Here is a 16,008-nt window from a genome sequence, read left to right as displayed (position 1 = left end):
TCCCTCCTCCCCCTCTCGAACTATACCTCCTCCTCTCCTCCTCACCTCTCCAACTATACCTCCTCCTCCCTCCTCCCCCTCTCCAACTATACCTCCCTCCTCCCCCTCTCCCAACTATACCTCCTCCTCCCTCCTCCCCCTCTCCAACTATACCCCCCTCCTCCCCCTCTCCAACTATACCTCCTCCTCCACCTCTCCAACTATACCTCCTCCTCCCTCCTCCACCTCTCCAACTATACCTCCTCCTCCTCCTCTCCAACTATACCTCCCTCCTCCCGCCTCCCCCTCTCCAACTATACCTCCTCCTCCCTCCTCCCCCTCTCCAACTATACCTCCTCCTCCCTCCTCCCCCTCTCCAACTATACCTCCTCCTCCCTCCTCCCCCTCTCCAACTATACCTCCTCCTCCACCTCTCCAACTATACCTCCTCCCTCCTCCCCTCTCCAACTATACCTCCTCCTCCCTCCTCCCCCTCTCCAACTATACCTCCTCCTCCCTCCTCCCTCCCCTCTCCAACTATACCTCCCTCCTCCACCTCTCCAACTATACCTCCTCCTCCCCCTCTCCAACTATACCTCCTCCTGCCTCCTCCACCTCTCCAACTATACCTCCTCCTCCCTCCTCCCCCTCTCCAACTATACCTCCTCCTCCCCCTCTCCAACTATACCTCCTCCTCCCTCCTCCACATCTCCAACTATACCTCCTCCTCCACCTCTCCAACTATACCTCCCTCCTCCCTCCTCCCCCTCTCCAACTATACCTCCCTCCTCCACCTCTCCAACTATACCTCCTCCTCCCTCCTCCCCCTCTCCAACTATACCTCCTCCTCCCCCTCTCCAACTATACCCCCCTCCTCCCTCCTCCACCTCTCCAACTATACCTCCTCCTCCCTCCTCCACCTCTCCAACTATACCTCCTCCTCCCTCCTCCCCCTCTCGAACTATACCTCCTCCTCCCTCCTCCACCTCTCCAACTATACCTCCTCCTCCCTCCTCCCCCTCTCCAACTATACCTCCCTCCTCCCCCTCTCCAACTATACCTCCTCCTCCCTCCTCCCCCTCTCCAACTATACCCCCCTCCTCCCCCTCTCCAACTATACCTCCTCCTCCACCTCTCCAACTATACCTCCTCCTCCCTCCTCCACCTCTCCAACTATACCTCCTCCTCCTCCTCTCCAACTATACCTCCCTCCTCCCTCCTCCCCTCTCCAACTATACCTCCTCCTCCCTCCTCCCCCTCTCCAACTATACCTCCTCCTCCCTCCTCCCCCTCTCCAACTATACCTCCTCCTCCCTCCTCCCCCTCTCAACTATACCTCCTCCTCCACCTCTCCAACTATACCTCCTCCTCCCTCCTCCCCCTCTCCAACTATACCTCCTCCTCCCTCCTCCCCCTCTCCAACTATACCTCCTCCTCCCTCCTCCCCCTCTCCAACTATACCTCCTCCTCCACCTCTCCAACTATACCTCCTCCTCCCCCTCTCCAACTATACCTCCTCCTGCCTCCTCCACCTCTCCAACTATACCTCCTCCTCCCTCCTCCCCCTCTCCAACTATACCTCCCTCCTCCACCTCTCCAACTATACCTCCTCCTCCCTCCTCCCCCTCTCCAACTATACCTCCTCCTCCCCCTCTCCAACTATACCCCCTCCTCCCTCCTCCACCTCTCCAACTATACCTCCTCCTCCCTCCTCCACCTCTCCAACTATACCTCCTCCTCCCTCCTCCCCCTCTCGAACTATACCTCCTCCTCCCTCCTCCACCTCTCCAACTATACCTCCTCCTCCCTCCTCCCCCTCTCCAACTATACCTCCCTCCTCCCCCTCTCCAACTATACCTCCTCCTCCCTCCTCCCCCTCTCCAACTATACCCCCCTCCTCCCCCCTCTCCAACTATACCTCCTCCTCCACCTCTCCAACTATACCTCCTCCTCCCTCCTCCACCTCTCCAACTATACCTCCTCCTCCTCCTCTCCAACTATACCTCCCTCCTCCCTCCTCCCCCTCTCCAACTATACCTCCTCCTCCCTCCTCCCCCTCTCCAACTATACCTCCTCCTCCCTCCTCCCCCTCTCCAACTATACCTCCTCCTCCCTCCTCCACCTCTCCAACTATACCTCCTCCTCCCTCCTCCCCCTCTCCAACTATACCTCCTCCTCCCTCCTCCCCCTCTCCAACTATACCTCCGCCTCCCTCCTCCCCCTCTCCAACTATACCTCCTCCTCCACCTCTCCAACTATACCTCCTCCTCCCTCCTCCCCCTCTCCAACTATACCTCCTCCTCCCTCCTCCCCCTCTCCAACTATACCTCCTCCTCCCTCCTCCCCCTCTCCAACTATACCTCCTCCTCCACCTCTCCAACTATACCTCCTCCTCCCCCTCTCCAACTATACCTCCTCCTGCCTCCTCCACCTCTCCAACTATACCTCCTCCTCCCTCCTCCCCCTCTCCAACTATACCTCCTCCTCCCCCTCTCCAACTATACCTCCTCCTCCCTCCTCCCCCTCTCCAACTATACCTCCTCCTCCCTCCTCCACCTCTCCAACTATACCTCCTCCTCCCTCCTCCCCCTCTCCAACTATACCTCCTGCCTCCTCCCCCTCTCCAACTATACCTCCTCCTCCCTCCTCCACCTCTCCAACTATACCTCCTCCTCCCTCCTCCCCCTCTCCAACTATACCTCCTCCTCCTCCACCTCTCCAACTATACCTCCTCCTCCCTCCTCCCCCTCTCCAACTATACCCTCCTCCCTCCTCCCCCTCTCCAACTATACCTCCTCCTCCACCTCTCCAACTATACCTCCTCCTCCCCCTCTCCAACTATACCTCCTCCTGCCTCCTCCACCTCTCCAACTATACCTCCTCCTCCCTCCTCCCCCTCTCCAACTATACCTCCTCCTCCCCCTCTCCAACTATACCTCCTCCTCCCTCCTCCCCATCTCCAACTATACCTCCTCCTCCTCCACCTCTCCAACTATACCTCCTCCTCCCTCCTCCCCCTCTCCAACTATACCTCCTCCTCCCTCCTCCCCCTCTCCAACTATACCTCCCTCCTCCACCTCTCCAACTATACCTCCTCCTGCCTCCTCCACCTCTCCAACTATACCTCCTCCTCCCTCCTCCCCCTCTCCAACTATACCTCCTCCTCCCCCTCTCCAACTATACCTCCTCCTCCCTCCTCCCCCTCTCCAACTATACCTCCTCCTCCACCTCTCCAACTATACCTCCTCCTCCCTCCTCCCCCTCTCCAACTATACCTCCCTCCTCCACCTCTCCAACTATACCTCCTCCTCCCTCCTCCCCCTCTCCAACTATACCTCCTCCTCCCTCCTCCCCCTCTCGAACTATACCTCCTCCTCCCTCCTCCACCTCTCCAACTATACCTCCTCCTCCCTCCTCCCCCTCTCCAACTATACCTCCTGCCTCCTCCACCTCTCCAACTATACCTCCTCCTCCCTCCTCCACCTCTCCAACTATACCTCCTCCTCCCTCCTCCCCCTCTCCAACTATACCTCCTGCCTCCTCCCCCTCTCCAACTATACCTCCTCCTCCCTCCTCCCCCTCTCCAACTATACCTCCTCCTCCACCTCTCCAACTATACCTCCTCCTCCCTCCTCCCCCTCTCCAACTATACCTCCTCCCTCCCCCTCTCCAACTATACCTCCTCCTCCCTCCTCCACATCTCCAACTATACCTCCTCCTCCACCTCTCCAACTATACCTCCCTCCTCCCCCTCTCCAACTATACCTCCCTCCTCCACCTCTCCAACTATACCTCCTCCTGCCTCCTCCACCTCTCCAACTATACCTCCTCCTCCCTCCTCCCCCTCTCCAACTATACCTCCTCCTCCCCCTCTCCAACTATACCTCCTCCTCCCTCCTCCCCCTCTCCAACTATACCTCCTCCTCCACCTCTCCAACTATACCTCCCTCCTCCCCCTCTCCAACTATACCTCCCTCCTCCCTCCTCCCCCTCTCCAACTATACCTCCCTCCTCCCTCCTCCACCTCTCCAACTATACCTCCTCCTCCCTCCTCCCCCTCTCCAACTATACCTCCTCCTCCCTCCTCCACCTCTCCAACTATACCTCCTCCTCCCTCCTCCCCCTCTCCAACTATACCTCCTCCTCCCTCCTCCCCCTCTCCAACTATACCTCCTCCTCCCTCCTCCACCTCTCCAACTATACCTCCTCCTCCCTCCTCCCCCTATCCAACTATACCTCCTCCCTCCACCTCTCCAACTATACCTCCTCCTCCCTCCTCCCCCTCTCCAACTATACCTCCTCCTCCCTCCTCCCCCTCTCCAACTATACCTCCTCCTCCCTCCTCCCCCTCTCCAACTATACCTCCTCCTCCCTCCTCCCCCTCTCCAACTATACCCTCCTCCTCCTCCCTCTCCAACTATACCTCCTCCTCCCTCCTCCCCCTCTCCAACTATACCTCCTCCTCCCCCTCTCCAACTATACCTCCTCCTCCCTCCTCCCCCTCTCCAACTATACCTCCTCCTCCTCCTCTCCAACTATACCTCCTCCTCCCTCCTCCACCTCTCCAACTATACCTCCTCCTCCCTCCTCCACCTCTCCAACTATACCTCCTCCTCCCTCCTCCACCTCTCCAACTATACCTCCTCCTCCCTCCTCCACCTCTCCAACTATACCTCCTCCTCCCTCCTCCCCCTCTCCAACTATACCTCCTCCTCCCTCCTCCCCCTCTCCAACTATACCTCCCTCCTCCCCCTCTCCAACTATACCTCCTCCTCCACCTCTCCAACTATACCTCCTCCTCCCTCCTCCCCCTCTCCAACTATACCTCCTCCTCCCCCCTCTCCAACTATACCTCCTCCTCCCTCCTCCACATCTCCAACTATACCTCCTCCTCCACCTCTCCAACTATACCTCCCCTCCTCCCCTCTCCAACTATACCTCCCTCCTCCACCTCTCCAACTATACCTCCTCCTGCCTCCTCCACCTCTCCAACTATACCTCCTCCTCCCTCCTCCCCCTCTCCAACTATACCTCCTCCTCCCCCTCTCCAACTATACCTCCTCCTCCCTCCTCCCCCTCTCCAACTATACCTCCTCCTCCACCTCTCCAACTATACCTCCCTCCTCCCCCTCTCCAACTATACCTCCTCCTCCCTCCTCCCCCTCTCCAACTATACCTCCCTCCTCCCTCCTCCACCTCTCCAACTATACCTCCTCCTCCCTCCTCCCCCTCTCCAACTATACCTCCCCCTCCCTCCTCCACCTCTCCAACTATACCTCCTCCTCCCTCCTCCCCCTCTCCAACTATACCTCCTCCTCCCTCCTCCCCCTCTCCAACTATACCTCCTCCTCCCTCCTCCACCTCTCCAACTATACCCCCTCCTCCCTCCTCCCCCTCTCCAACTATACCTCCTCCTCCACCTCTCCAACTATACCTCCTCCTCCCTCCTCCCCCTCTCCAACTATACCTCCTCCTCCCTCCTCCCCCTCTCCAACTATACCTCCTCCTCCCTCCTCCCCCTCTCCAACTATACCTCCTCCTCCTCCTCTCCAACTATACCTCCTCCTCCCTCCTCCACCTCTCCAACTATACCTCCTCCTCCCCCTCTCCAACTATACCTCCTCCTCCCTCCTCCCCCTCTCCAACTATACCTCCTCCTCCTCCTCTCCAACTATACCTCCTCCTCCCTCCTCCACCTCTCCAACTATACCTCCTCCTCCCTCCTCCACCTCTCCAACTATACCTCCTCCTCCCTCCTCCACCTCTCCAACTATACCTCCTCCTCCCTCCTCCCCCTCTCCAACTATACCTCCTCCTCCCCCTCTCCAACTATACCTCCTCCTCCCTCCTCCACCTCTCCAACTATACCTCCTCCTCCCTCCTCCCCCTCTCCAACTATACCTCCTCCTCCACCTCTCCAACTATACCTCCCTCCTGCCTCCTCCACCTCTCCAACTATACCTCCTCCTCCCCCTCTCCAACTATACCTCCTCCTCCCCCTCTCCAACTATACCTCCTCCTCCCTCCTCCCCCTCTCCAACTATACCTCCTCCTCCCTCCTCCCCCTCTCCAACTATACCTCCTCCTCCCTCCTCCACCTCTCCAACTATACCTCCTCCTCCCTCCTCCACCTCTCCAACTATACCTCCTCCTGCCTCCTCCCCCTCTCCAACTATACCTCCCTACTCCCCCTCTCCAACTATACCTCCCTCCTGCCTCCTCCACCTCTCCAACTATACCTCCCTCCTCCCTCCTCCCCCTCTCCAACTATACCTCCCTCCTGCCTCCTCCACCTCTCCAACTATACCTCCTCCTCCCTCCTCCCCCTCTCCAACTATACCTCCTCCTCCCTCCTCCCCCTCTCCAACTATACCTCCCTCCTCCCTCCTCCCCCTCTCCAACTATACCTCCCTCCTGCCTCCTCCACCTCTCCAACTATACCTCCTCCCTCCTCCCCCTCTCCAACTATACCTCCTCCTCCCTCCTCCCCCTCTCCAACTATACCTCCCTCCTCCCTCCTCCCCCTCTCCAACTATACCTCCTCCTCCCTCCCTTGTTAAATGTAACGAATCCCAACACTGGTCACGAGAGAGTAGCCAGGTTTTATTAGGATAAGGGCTGGTAGATTAGAAACCATATGCTTTCAAAAGCATTATTTCCATGAAATTATATTCAAACAGAAAAGCATATTGCAGTAGAGATACTAAACATGATGTTAATCATATACATTCCTTCCTTTGTAACCCAGTCCTCTCCTTCCAACAGCCCATCTATAACAGATGACATCCTAAAGGACCTTTTCTCTGGAACTGGATACACAGTCAAGGCCTTCAAGTTCTTCCAGTGAGTTCTCTTTCAGACACCTGCAGTACTTCTACTTCCTCAATACATCTGCAATACACAACATACAAGTTCTAATGAGTATAAACCTAGAGCAGGTCCTGTAGGTTTACATCTGTCTAGTCGAGGGCTCTCCAACCCTGTTCCTGGAGATATACCCTCCTGTAGGTTTACATCTATCTAGTCCAGGGCTCTCCAACCCTGTTCCTGGAGAGATACCCTCCTGTAGGTTTACATCTATCTAGTCCAGGACTCACTAATCCTGTTCCTGGAGAGATACCCTCCTGTAGGTTTACATCTATCTAGTCCAGGGCTCTCTAACCCTGTTCCTGGAGAGATACCCTCCTGTAGGTTTACATCTATCTAGTCCAGTGTTCTCCAACCCTGTTCCTGGAGAGATACCGTCCTGTAGGTTTACATCTATCTAGTCCAGGGCTCTCCAACCCTGTTCCTGGAGAGATACCGTCCTGTAGGTTTACATCTATCTAGTCCAGGGCTCTCCAACCCTGTTCCTGGAGAGATACCCTCCTGTAGGTTTACATCTATCTAGTCCAGGGCTCTCCAACCCTGTTCCTGGAGAGATACCCTCCTGTAGGTTTACATCTATCTAGTCCAGGGCTCTCCAACCCTGTTCCTGGAGAGATACCCTCCTGTAGGTTTACATCTATCTAGTCCAGGGCTCTCCAACCCTGTTCCTGGAGAGATACCCTCCTGTAGGTTTACATCTATCTAGTCCAGGGCTCTCCAACCCTGTTCCTGGAGAGATACCCTCCTGTAGGTTTACATCTATCTAGTCCAGGGCTCTCCAACCCTGTTCCTGGAGAGATACCCTCCTGTAGGTTTACATCTATCTAGTCCAGGGCTCTCCAACCCTGTTCCTGGAGAGATACCCTCCTGTAGGTTTACATCTATCTAGTCCAGGGCTCTCCAACCCTGTTCCTGGAGAGATACCCTCCTGTAGGTTTACATCTATCTAGTCCAGGGCTCTCCAACCCTGTTCCTGGAGAGATACCCTCCTGTAGGTTTACATCTATCTAGTCCAGGGCTCTCCAACCCTGTTCCTGGAGAGATACCCTCCTGTAGGTTTACATCTATCTAGTCCAGGGCTCTCCAACCCTGTTCCTGGAGATATACCCTCCTGTAGGTTTACATCTATCTAGTCCAGGGCTCTCCAACCCTGTTCCTGGAGAGATACCCTCCTGTAGGTTTACATCTATCTAGTCCAGGGCTCTCTAACCCTGTTCCTGGAGAGATACCCTCCTGTAGGTTTACATCTATCTAGTCCAGGGCTCTCCAACCCTGTTCCTGGAGAGATACCCTCCTGTAGGTTTACATCTATCTAGTCCAGGGCTCTCCAACCCTGTTCCTCGAGAGATACCCTCCTGTAGGTTTACATCTATCTAGTCCAGGGCTCTCCAACCCTGTTCCTGGAGAGATACCCTCCTGTAGGTTTACATCTATCTAGTCCAGGGCTCTCCAACCCTGTTCCTGGAGAGATACCCTCCTGTAGGTTTACATCTATCTAGTCCAGGACTCACTAATCCTGTTCCTGGAGAGATACCCTCCTGTAGGTTTACATCTATCTAGTCCAGGGCTCTCTAACCCTGTTCCTGGAGAGATACCCTCCTGTAGGTTTACATCTATCTAGTCCAGTGTTCTCCAACCCTGTTCCTGGAGAGATACCGTCCTGTAGGTTTACATCTATCTAGTCCAGGGCTCTCCAACCCTGTTCCTGGAGAGATACCCTCCTGTAGGTTTAGATCTATCTAGTCCAGGGCTCTCCAACCCTGTTCCTGGAGAGATACCCTCCTGTAGGTTTACATCTATCTAGTCCAGGGCTCTCCAACCCTGTTCCTGGAGAGATACCCTCCTGTAGGTTTACATCTATCTAGTCCAGGGCTCTCCAACCCTGTTCCTGGAGAGATACCCTCCTGTAGGTTTACATCTATCTAGTCCAGGGCTCTCCAACCCTGTTCCTGGAGAGATACCGTCAGTCAAATATCTGTAGTCAGTCAAATATCACATTCAACCTAGCAACATTTATAGAATTGCAAGTAAATTAACTTTGAAACTGCTACATTTTCTCTGCACTATACTCATGATCTTGAATGAATTTTCCTTTGCGGATTTATTAAGTTTTAATGTATAAATCTCTCTCTCTGTCCTCTCAGGTAGGACCTAAGATCGATCGATCTATCTATCTATCTGTCTGTCTGTCTGTCTGTCTGTCTGTCTGTCTGTCTGTCTGTCTGTCCGTCCACCTCGCTTATCCTGTCTGTCTATCTGTCTGTCCTCTCAGGAAGGACCGTAAGATGGCTCTGATCCAGTTGGGTTCAGTGGAGGAGGCCATCCAGGCCCTGATCGACCTCCACAACCATGACCTGGGAGAGAACCACCACCTCCGTGTGTCCTTCTCCAAGAGCACCATCTGACCAGCCTCACCCCGCTTCCCCACCCCACCCCCAGGTTCTCACTCCTGGGCTGGGCTAACCCCCTAGCCCCCCTAGCCCCTGGCGGGAGTGAGGGACAGAATGACCCACTTTGACTTAAAAACAACAACAGACAATTGACTAGTTTAGATGATATTGTTGAGTAATAGACTACTGTAATGCAAGGCCTTCAGATAGAGACTGAGCTGGTCTGGAAGGAGTGATGGTTGATTTATCCAGACCCACCACCTACAGACCCACCACCTACAGACCCACCACCTACAGACCCACCACCTACAGACCCACCTACAGACCCACCACCTACAGACCCACCACCTACAGACCCACATACAGACCCACCACCTACAGACCCACCACCTACAGACCCACCACCTACAGACCCACATACAGACCCACCACCTACAGACCCACCTACAGACCCACCACCTACAGACCCACCTACAGACCCACCACCTACAGACCCACATACAGACCCACCACCTACAGACCCACCTACAGACCCACCACCTACAGACCCACCACCTACAGACCCACCTACAGACCCACCTACAGACCCACCACCTACAGACCCACCACCTACAGACCCACCACCTACAGACCCACCACCTACAGACCCACCACCTACAGACCCACCACCTACAGACCCACATACAGACCCACCACCTACAGACCCACCTACAGACCCACCACCTACAGACCCACCACCTACAGACCCACCACCTACAGACCCACATACAGACCCACCACCTACAGACCCACATACAGACCCACCACCTACAGACCCACATACAGACCCACCACCTACAGACCCACATACAGACCCACCACCTACAGACCCACCACCTACAGACCCACATACAGACCCACCACCTACAGACCCACCACCTACAGACCCACATACAGACCCACCACCTACAGACCCACCTACAGACCCACCTACAGACCCACCACCTACAGACCCACCACCTACAGACCCACCACCTACAGACCCACCACCTACAGACCCACATACAGACCCACCACCTACAGACCCACCTACAGACCCACCTACAGACCCACCTACAGACCCACCTACAGACCCACCACCTACAGACCCACCACCTACAGACCCACCACATACAGACCCACCACCTACAGACCCACCACCTACAGACCCACCACCTACAGACCCACCACATACAGACCCACCACCTACAGACCCACCACCTACAGACCCACATACAGACCCACCACCTACAGACCCACCACATACAGACCCACCACCTACAGACCCACCACCTACAGACCCACCACCTACAGACCCACCTACAGACCCACCACCTACAGACCCACCACCTACAGACCCACCTACAGACCCACCTACAGACCCACCACCTACAGACCCACCACCTACAGACCCACCACCTACAGACCCACCTACAGACCCACCACCTACAGACCCACCACCTACAGACCCACCACCTACAGACCCACCTACAGACCCACCACCTACAGACCCACCACCTACAGACCCACCTACAGACCCACCACCTACAGACCCACCACCTACAGACCCACCTACAGACCCACCTACAGACCCACCACCTACAGACCCACCACCTACAGACCCACCACCTACAGACCCACCACCTACAGACCCACCTACAGACCCACCACCTACAGACCCACCACCTACAGACCCACCTACAGACCCACCTACAGACCCACCACCTACAGACCCACCACATACAGACCCACCACCTACAGACCCACCACCTACAGACCCACCTACAGACCCACATACAGACCCACCACCTACCTACCTACAGATACGAGCTAGTCAGTCTTATCAGCCGATCAGTCGTATCAACCATAGAGCCTTGATACGAGCCGGTCAGTCTGGCTGAATGGCAGACACTTCAACATGGCACAGTGAACCTGACTCCTGACTGGATGAGAACCAGAGTCTTCTAGCTGTATTGCCTTGTTACATTATAACTGAAGCCGTGGGGGAAGCACCAACCCCCTCTACTCCTTAACTAACAGCACACCAACGTCATGTTGTGGTGAACTGTGATTTAAGCCACGTGTACCGGTTGTCTCGCTTCTCTTCAGTTACCGGATGACTTATGAACGGATGACTTACCGGATTTGAATAAACAGATGAATCCGAGACACAACGTGTTAACGGTTATCATCACGGACACGGAGGAAGGATGGAAGGGCTGATGTCGCCGGTAGCGACGCTCCTCCTGACCAATGGGCTGCCTCCATTTTAAGTAGCATTAGGACGTTGATTGAGGGGGACCAATGATCAGGCCCCTTCCTCTGTGACATCACGGTGTGACATCATCATGGCGCGACGCTGAGTCTCAGAGTAGCTCAGCTAAACATTAGTACCACACCACTCAGATCACCATGACAACAACAACACCTGTTTTGTTTTGTTTAACAGTGATGGTTATCATTTAAATGTCAAAAAGAAAGAAAACAGTTCAAAGCAAAATGGGGATGTAATTTACTGTGCAGAGTCCTTGGACCAGACCAGTACAGTAATGACCTGTAAATAATAGTGATGGTGACATAGCTAATTCAATGTGCTTTTATTTGACCCTGTAGCTGGGGTCTGGTCTATCCACCTATCAGAACAGCCTCCCAGAGCCATAGTCCTGGGTCGTATTCAATAGAAACTAACGGGAAAAAAAACATACCGAAACAGGGATGGACTATCCTGAACTTGTCCAATAAGAAACTCTTGTTTTCATGGCCTCCCGAGTGGCGCAGCGGTCTGTGCTTGAGGCTTCACTACAGACCCGGGTTCAATCCCAGGCCGTGACCGGGAGACCCATGTGGCGGTGCACACTTGGCCCAGCGTCGTCCCGGTTAGAGGAGGGTTTGGCCGGCCGGGATGTTGTCCTTGTCCCATCGCGTCCTAGCGACTCCTTGTGGCGGGCCGGGCACCTGCAAGCTGACTTCGGTCGCCAGTTGTTCGGTGTTTCCTCTGACACATTGGTGCGGCTGGCTTCCGGGTTAAGCGAGCAGTGTGTCAAGAAACAGTGCGGCTTGGCAGGGTCGTGTTTCGGAGGATGCATGGCTCTCGACCTTCAAATCTCCCAAGTCCGTAGGGGAGTTGCAGCGATGGGACTGTAACTACCAACTGGATAATAAAAAAGATAAAAACTCTTGCTTTCCGTTGCAAACCCTTTTGCTACGGTGTACACTAATGAATACGACCCAGGCCAACTGGCCCACACCGGACTGCACAGCTCCGTTTGGCTGCAGGAGATACTGGGTGCGTCCCAAATAGCACCCTATTCCCTATTCCCTATTCCCTATACACTACACAAAGTAGTGCAATAAATAGGGAATATGGTGCCATTTGGGATGCATCCCCTGTCTGTCTGTCTCCCATAATGATGGCCTGTCTGTCTGTCTGGCTCCCATAATGATGGCCTGTCTGTCTGTCTGGCTCCCATAACGATGGCCTGTCTGTCTGTCTGGCTCCCGTAACGATGGCCTGTCTGTCTGTCTGGCTCCCATAACGATGGCCTGTCTGTCTGTCTGGCTCCCATAATGATGGCCTGTCTGTCTGGCTCCCATAACGATGGCCTGTCTGGTTGTCTGGCTCCCATAACGATGGCCTGTCTGTCTGTCTGGCTCCCGTAACGATGGCCTGTCTGTCTGTCTGGCTCCCATAACGATGGCCTGTCTGTCTGTCTGGCTCCCATAATGATGGCCTGTCTGTCTGGCTCCCATAATGATGGCCTGTCTGTCTGGCTCCCATAATGATGGCCTGTCTGTCTGGCTCCCCTAACGATGGTCTGTCTGTCTGGCCCCCATAATGATGGCCTGTCTGTCTGTCTAGCTCCCATAATGATGGTCTGTCTGTCTGTCTCCCATAACGATGGTCTGTCTGTCTGTCTCCCATAACGATGGCCTGTCTGTCTGTCTCCCATAACGATGGTCTGTCTGTCTGGCTCCCCTAACGATGGTCTGTCTGTCTGTCTCCCATAACGATGGTCTGTCTGTCTGGCTCCCCTAACGATGGTCTGTGGACGATAGGAATAACAGTGGATCTGTTTGTTAGCCCTGATCTGACCTCTGACCCTGATCTGACCTCTGACCCTGATCTGACCTCTTTAACTCGATTCAAACGTTTTCTATTTTCTTCAACAGATGAGAGCTTCGGTGTCCTGGCACTTATGGCCTTGTTCTACCTTGTTCTTACTGTCCCCGATCCTGTCCCTCTCCTAGCTCTCTTCTGGGTGTCCACCTCTCCATCCTACACAGTTAGGAGAGTGAATTGGCTCCCCTCTCTTTCGCCTTGCAGTTTTACAGATCATCCATGCATCCATATGAGATCAAACCAACAAAAGAGAGTGTAAACCAATGTACACCTGGCATGAGATGACACCGAGTTGTGCTTCAGTGGAAGCGCTGTGTCCTTCAGAGACCAGGAGATGGTCCCATATGGATTCCCTCCTAGAACTAGAAGGACAAATAGAATGGATTCCTTCTAATTCTATGGGTTCTCTCCAGGTCCAGGCGAGGTGCTGTCTGTCTGTCTGTCTGTCTGTCTGTCTGTCTGTCTGTCTGTCTGTCTGCCTGTCTGTCTGTCTGTCTGTCTGTCTGTCTGCCTGTCTGCCTGTCTGGTGCTGCTGTGGTCTAGCCTTAACATTCCAAGGAGGGTCATGTGACCCGCTGAGTAGCATTCTGGGTAATTTAGGACTGTGTCTGTGTCAACTAACCTCATCCCATGTCATGTCTCATAATCGCTCGGGGGAAGAATAATAATAATAAAAACATAAGGTGTCCCTGTTAAGATTTACCTAAAGCAAAACAACGGTAAACCTTTCTACAAAAAAAAAAAGAAATCAATTGAAATAATTGTTTTGAAGTTTACAGTCTTAACAAAAAGCAAAACTATTCAGGTCTATATCCTAAATGATTGTCAAGATTCTTTGAAGAAAAATAAAAAGTTACTTATTTTTGGTCATTTGTTCTTTTTTATGGAAGAGAATAAAACTAATCTGAAACCTCACTGGGTTTTGGTACCACTATAATCATACAAGAAATCAGAGAATCACATTTACTGTGTATTCACTTCAGTTCTTATTACGTGCCTTATAATCTAATGTGTTCATAATCAATAGGTTTTAGACAGTGTCCGTGTGTGAAACGGCACCCTATCTCCTATGTGACGCATTCATTTAAAGTAGTGCACTATATAGGGGATAGGGTGCCGTTTGAGACGTATACAGTATCTTATGTACTATCTATCTGGTGACAGATTTGATTCATGTAGAGAACTGTGTTTTATATGTTGGCTGGTATTATAGGGTCTTTTGAAATGGAAGTTAATGTTAGGTGCTTTGAGTGCACTTCTTAGAGAAATGAACGGGAAACTCTGAAACGCTACAGTGTGTACTGTGGGCCTCTCTATCCCTGTAGGGGGTTTTGACACATTTATCAGAATAATTATTAAAAGTCTTCACTTATTTGGGACTTAACAGAAATACCTTGATGTACGCATGTGTGACGTGTTGTTACGAGCTTTAGGTTTTCAAATTCTAAACAGTTTTCTTAACTTGCTTGTCAAGCAGTTCTACAGCACCATCTTCAGAATACATGCCTTTTTTTTAATGCAGATGTGCCTCCATTTTATTTTTTTAAATTTAAAATTAAATTTTTTACAATCTATTGATGAAATTACTGACCGACTCTTGATTAATAAATCCGGCGAGGTCCAAAATAAGTGCTTAGGTTTCTACAGTAAAAGTGAACCATTCTTACAGTATGTTTGTAGTGAGCTGATTACACAATGAGGGACAATCAGTGGTAGTGTTTCGCACATTGACTCTGAAAGACGCTTGTGTACTAAATGGTACCCTGTTTCCTAAATAGTGCACTACTTTTGACTGGGTAGCAGTCCATTTTAAAATAACGTTACCTAGGGTCATTATTCCTCTGGGGTTGGAGACCCACAACACCCTCTCAGGTCATTTCAGATTTTCCTCCATTTTGCTGTTTTTTGGGGTGAAGCTGTTCGAAAATCTCCCATCTGTGTGTGTTTTTTTTTTAAGCTGTAATCTTATTTGACTTGTTTTTCATATTATTCATTTTAGGGTATTTTTCTGTTTTATTGATCTGCAGTGATATTTCCACGTGTTTTACTAGATTTGTCTCTTTAAAAAGTGATAACTGGTTATGGTTGTCTGTCACTCTGTTTTTCACAACAACAGGTGTTTGAGTCCTTGCTGAAAGCCCTGAGGCTGCGTCCCCAACGGCACACTATTCCCTATATAGTGCGCTACTTATGGCCCTGCCACTGACCTCGGCCCAATGCTGAGGGGAATAGTATGCAGGGAATAGGACGCAGCCGGCGGTGGCGTCTGAGGGCTGGTTCAGACTGTTAACCTCATAAACCACCATCCTGGTTATTTATGCAGAAGAGGTTCACGTCTTAGATTAGCTCTGGACCAGAGCTAGTCTCTGTTGGCTGCATGTAACGCCCTGGACCAGAGCTACTCTGTTGCGCTGTATGTAACACCCTGGACCAGAGCTACTCTGATGCGCTGTATGTAACGCCCTGGACCAGAGCTACTCTGATGCGCTGTATGTAACACCCTGGACCAGAGCTAGTCTCTGTTGAGCTGTATGTAACGCCCTGGACCAGAGCTAGTCTGTTGCGCTGTGTGTAACGCCCTGGACCAGAGCTAGTCTCTGTTGAGCTGCATGTAATGCCCTGGACCAGAGCTAG

General features: G+C 52.8%; 1 long non-coding RNA gene across 1 annotated transcript; it reads right to left on the bottom strand.

The window, feature by feature from the left end:
* Positions 1-10,748: 10,748 nt before the first annotated feature.
* LOC311127685 lies at positions 10,749-11,134 on the bottom strand. Its single transcript, XR_014613135.1, has 3 exons — positions 11,064-11,134; positions 10,995-11,024; positions 10,749-10,925 (listed from the first exon to the last, which is right to left on the bottom strand). It is a non-coding gene; the product is annotated as an uncharacterized lncRNA (long non-coding RNA).
* Positions 11,135-16,008: the final 4,874 nt, after the last annotated feature.

Source organism: Coregonus lavaretus (assembly GCF_964263955.1).
Source record: "Coregonus lavaretus genome assembly, chromosome: 4".
NCBI classification, from domain to species: Eukaryota; Metazoa; Chordata; class Actinopteri; order Salmoniformes; family Salmonidae; genus Coregonus; species Coregonus lavaretus.
The sequence above is the reverse complement of the archived record's forward strand: the minus strand, read 5'-3'. Positions and strand labels throughout refer to the sequence as shown.